The sequence below is a fragment of the Mandrillus leucophaeus genome, unplaced genomic scaffold (genome assembly GCF_000951045.1).
Source record: "Mandrillus leucophaeus isolate KB7577 unplaced genomic scaffold, Mleu.le_1.0 Scaffold333, whole genome shotgun sequence".
In the NCBI taxonomy this organism is placed as follows: Eukaryota; Metazoa; Chordata; class Mammalia; order Primates; family Cercopithecidae; genus Mandrillus; species Mandrillus leucophaeus.
The window spans coordinates 718,659-724,353 of record NW_012103510.1 but is presented as its reverse complement, the minus strand read 5'-3'; the positions used below and the strand labels follow the sequence as shown (position 1 = coordinate 724,353).

The window sequence follows — 5,695 nt, the reverse complement described above, 5'->3', positions numbered from 1 at the left end:
AGAATTGCAGCACTTATCCAATAATTCTGTCTGTACTGAGAAATAGGATTCTGGCAAGCATAGAAAAAAATATATTTTTATTAGTATGTCCAAATCTAGAATGTAATAAAACAGACCTTTCAGAAGAGGAGGGAAAAAAAATCCTTAGCAAAGGGAAGGAAAGCCAAGAGCAGATTACTTACTGCTACAGAATCCAATATTGCAAAGCCCTTTTTTTCTTTTCTATGCCACATTTTTAATGTCTCTGTGAGCTCAGTGTGCTGTGGCTATCAATCACAGGAAACTACTGACATTGTGAAACTGCTTTTAAGATATACAGAGTTTTCAAAGCCAAAGTTGTCTGAAGAATAAAAATCTTCAGATATTGTATATTTTCAAAAATATCTATTTGCACACCAAGCTGAGTAATGACCAGCTGTCTTTACTCTGTAACTGCTTGACAGAATGCATGAATATTGTTTTGTAGAAGACATTAAACATGGGAAACAAAAACTTTGTATGAGGATTGCCAGTTCTGCTATGGTCAATGTTATGGCCTGAATGTTTGTGCTCTCCCAAAATGTATATGTTGAAATCCTGACCACCAAGGTGATGGCATGAAAAGATGGGGTCCCTGGGAGGTAATTAGGTCATGAGGTCAGATACCTCATCTATGGGATTAGTGCCATCTATGGCACTAATCTGAGAGCTCATTCCCTGCTTCTGCCTGGTAAAGACACAGAGAGATGTTGGTTATCTGCAACCCAAAAGAAAGTTCTCACCAGAAATGACCGTGCTGACATCCCGACCTTGGACTTCCAAGCTTTAGAACTGTGAGAAATACGTTTCTATTGTTTATAAATCGCCCAGTTTATGCTGATTTGTTATAGCAGCCGATGTGGACTAAGAAAGTCGGTCTTGGCCCGGCACGGTGGCTCACGCCTGTAATCCCAGCACTTTGGGAGGCTGAAGAGGGTGGATCACGAGGTCAGGCGATCGAGACCATCCTGGCTAACACGGTGAAACCCCATCTCTACTGAAAATCCAAAAAATTAGCCGGGCGGGCACCTGTAGTCCCAGCTACTCGGGAGGCTGAGGCAGGAAAATGTCGTGAACCCGGAAGGCAGAGCTTGCAGTGAGCCGAGATCGCGCCATTGCTCTCCAGCCTGGGCGACAGAGTCAGACTCCGTCTCAAAGAAAAAAAAAAAAGAAAGAAAGAAAGTCGGTCTTTCCATCTGTGGGAAGCCGAATCCATATTGATGCTGAGGCACTGAGAGTGTACAAATCAGAATCAGATTAATTTGGGAGTAGACAGCGTCCTCCAAATTTTACTTGGATGCTCAGGAAATTTTGATGTTTGTCAGGAATATATGGATGTAACTCCATATGTGGATATGAAGCCAAGTCTGCTGATATGGACCAGAGCCTGTGGGAATTTGCATTCCCTTCTTGGTGGTCCAGGAAGACCATCTAGAAAAAAATATATTCTGATCATCAAGGGTTACCATCAATATTAATCATTCTTTCATTCAATAAATGTTGAGTTACTACTATATGCCAACCATCATTCTATACACTGGGAGCATGACGGTGAATTAAACAGAATAAATTCCATTCTTCACATGGATCACATTCCAGTCGGAAAATATAGAAAATAAATAAATAAATAAATAAATAAAAGATACTGAAACAGAGTAATATTATACAGACCACAGTTTCTGACGACAATACAATAAAATTCAATAATGAAAAGAAAACCAGAGAAACTTTATCTGTTTGGAAATTTTGAATGTACAAATATTATAAATTCATGGATCCAGGAAGAAACTGCAAAGGAAAGTAGAAAACATTTAAAACTGATTGCCAATGTAAAACACTACTTATCAGGACCCGCAGAGTGGGATTAAAGCAAATATATATATATATAGTATAAAATTTAATGAGCTAAGCATCCAACATACCCCAAAATGATATTAGGAATAAAAAGGAAGCCATAAATGCAGACATAGCAACATTAGACATTAATAAGAATATACTATAAAAATTAGGCCAATAAATTTGAAGATTTAGATGAAATGCGTTGGGCATGATGGCTCACACCTGGAATCCCAACACTTTGGGAAGTCAAGACAGGAGCATGGCTTAAAGCCAGGAGTTTGAGACCACCCTGAGCAACACAGCGAGACTTTATCTCTACAAAAACTTTAAATATTAGCCAGGTACAGTGGTGCACACCTGTAGTCTCAGCTATTCAGGAGGCTGAGGCAGGAGAATCACTTGAGCCCAAGAGTTAGAGGCTGCAGTGAGCCATGATTGCACCATTGCACTATAGCCTGAGCAAGACAGTGAGATCCTGTCTCTAAAAAAGAAAAAAAGAAAAGAAAAATTAAATTAAATGGACAAACTGCTAGAAAAATATAACTTGCCAAAAGCAAGTCAAGAAGAAAAAAATTAAATCAAGTAGATTAATGACATTAAAGAAATTGAATAAGTAGCTAAAATATACCCACAGAAAGAAAAAATGTTAGATGGTCGTGCAGATGAATGCTACCCAACCTTCAGAAACATGTCATACCTTTCTTCCGTAAATTTTAGGGAATGCAATAATGGTAATAGTAGCTAAAACTAAAAGGTTGGTTGCTGTGTTATGAACACTATTCTACTTGCTTTATTTACTTTAACTGTTTTAATCTTCAAAACATACTTTTGATGTTGGTATTGTCATTTTCCTCATTTTCAAATTAAGAAACTGAGGGGTGGAAATTCATGTGGAGGTCAGAGTGGAAGCAGGTGTGAGAGGGTCCCAGAAGAAAACATGGCTGCCAAAGTGTTTGAGTCCATCAGCAAGTTTGACCTGGCCTTAGCTGTTGCAGGAGGCCTGATGAAAGAAACTCGGCCTCATATAATATGGATGCTGGGCACAGAGCTGTAATCTCTGACCGATTCCGTGGAGGACAGGACATTGTGGTAGGGGAAGGGACTCACTTTCTCATTCCATGGGTACAGAAGCCAATTATCTTTGACTGCCCTTCTCGACCACGTAATGTGCCAGTCATCACTGGCAGCAAAGATTTACAGAACGTCAACATCACACTGCGCATCCTCTTCTGGCCTGTCGCTAGCCAGCTTCCTCGCATCTTCACCAGCATCGGAGAGGACTGTGATGAGCGGGGGCTGCCATCCATCACGACCGAGATCCTCAAGTCCGTGGTGGTTCTCTTTGATGCTGGAGAACTAATCACCCAGAGAGAGCTGGTCTCCAGGCAGGTGAGCAACGACCTTACTTACAGAGCGAGCAGCCACCTCTGGGCTCATCCTGGACGACGTGTCCTTGACACATCTGACCTTCGGGAAGGAGTTCACAGAAGCGGTGGAAGCCAAGCAGGTGGCTCAGCAGGAAGCAGAGAGGGCCAGATTTGTGGTGGAAAAGGCTGAGCAGCAGAAAAAGGTGGCCATCATCTCTGCCGAGGGCTACTCCGAGGCAGCTGAGCTGATTGCCAACTCACTGGTCACCGCAAGGGACGGCCTGATAGAGCTCTGCAAGTTGGAAACTGCGGAGGTCCTCGCATACCAGTTCTTACGCTCTCAGAACATCACCCATCTGCCGGCGGGGCAGTCCGTGCTCCTCCAGCGGCCCCAGTGAGGGCCCACTCTGCCTGCACCTCCGTGGGCTGACTGCTCCAATGACTTCTTTTTTTTTTTTTTTTTTTTTTTTTTTGAGATGGAGTCTGGCTCTGTTGCCCAGGCTGGAGTGCAGTGGCGCGATCTCGGCTCACTGCAAGCTCCGCCTCCCGAGTTCACGCCATTCTCCTGCCTCAGCTTCCTGAGTAGCTGGGACCACAGGCACCTGCCACCACACCCGGCTGATTTTTTGGATTTTTAGTAGAGACGGAGTTTCACCGTGTTAGCCAGGACAGTCTCGATCGCCTGACCTCTTGATCCGCCCACATCGGCCTCCCAAAGTGCTGGGATTACAGGCGAGAGCCACCACGCCCAGCCAGCTCCGATGACTCTTAACACCGCCTTCCTTCTGCCCCCACGCCAGAAATCACTGTGAAATTCCATGACTGGCTTAAAGTGAAGAAAATTAAAGTAAAATCACTTCAGATTGCTTATTAGTCTATCAAATGAAACTAATTCTTCTCACATCCATCTACTTTTTATCCACCTACCTACCAAAAATTGCCAAGTGCCTATGCAAACTGGCTTTAGGTCCCAATTTGGGGCCTGCTGGAGCTCTGACCTGGGCACCAGCATTTGGCAGCACGCAGGCGGGGCAGTGTGTGATGGACTGGGGAGCACAGGTGTCCGCCTGGGTCCACGTGTGGCCTCCGTCCTGTCGCTGATGAAAGATTTGCAGATGAGGGCACATGCCACTCAAATGAGAAGGCAGGCCTCCATCTTCCCCGTGGTTCCTTCGCAGATGCCACTGAAGAGAGGTGCCGAAGAGGGGCAGAGAAGAAGTGGTCTGTCTCTTACCATAAGGCTGATTCTCTTTAACTGTGCAACCAGCAGAAGCAGGTGTGTGTGAACTGGGCACAGATTGCAGAATCTAGCCCTGTTGAGGTGGGTGAGCCTGGTTGTTGCCCCCTAGGGTCCTAAAACTTGGATGGACTTGGATAGTGAGAGAGGAGGCCTGGATCCTGATGGAGTCCTGTCAAAGACTTCCTCTCTATCCCCCACCTTGGTCCCTCTCAAATACCCAGTGGAATTCCAACTTGAAGGGTTGCATCCTGCTGGGGCTGAATGTGCCTGCCAAAGACGTGTCCCCACTGAAGGCTCCCTGGTTCACAGACTGCCCATCTCAAGGGCTCTGTGCCTGTGCTGGGAAGGAAACAACCATGGGAAGGAAACAAATGTGTATAAACTGCTGTCAATAAATGACACCCAGACCTTCTGGCTCAAAAAAAAAAGAAAAGAAAAAACAAGGAAACTGAGGCAAAAAAGATTAGGTTTAGTTGCTATAAGTAGCTAAAATAAAAAAGAAAAAGGGAAAAAGCATCATTTCGCAAGACTAGCAGGTAGAACTCTGACATGAAAACCAGACAAAGACAATACAAGAAAAGAAAAGTATAGCTTAAACTCACTTACAAAAGTATTAAAATTCGTTTTTTGTTTTTTGTTTTGTTTTTTTGTGTTTTGTTTGTTTGTTTGTTTGTTTTTGTTTTATTTTTTTGAAACAGTCTCACTCTGTCGCCCAGACTGGAGTGCAGTGACATGATCTTCACTCACTGCAACCTCTGTCTCCCAGGTTCAAGAGAATTTTGTGCCTCAGCCGCCTAAGTAACTGGACTACAGACACATGCTACCACACCTGGCTAATTTTTGTATTTTTAGTAGAGATGGGGTTTCACCATATTGGCCAGGCTGGTCTCAAACTCCTAGCCTCAAGTGATCTGCCTGCCTCAGCCTCCCAAAGGGCTGAGATTGCAGGCATGAGCCACCACATCTGCCCACAAAAATTCTAAATAAGACATTAAACCAAATCCAGAATTGCATAAAACATTTATTCACATTATGATCAAATAGGATTTATCCCAAGAATGCGACTTTGGTTTAACATTTTAAAAATCTGCTAGCATAATCCATCACATTAACAGACCAAAATATATGATAATCTCAATAAATGCAGAAAGGAAAGAACTTTTAGCAAACTTGAAATATTAAATAGAAAGAAAACTTCCTTAAATTGTAAGACATCTGTCAAAACCCTACA

The 5,695-nt window shown here is 43.5% G+C and overlaps 1 pseudogene; it reads left to right on the top strand.

Annotated features, from left to right (window-relative positions):
* The first annotated feature begins 2,794 nt into the window (after positions 1 to 2,794).
* LOC105545618 lies at positions 2,795 to 3,640 on the top strand (annotated as a pseudogene).
* The last annotated feature ends 2,055 nt before the right edge of the window (positions 3,641 to 5,695 follow it).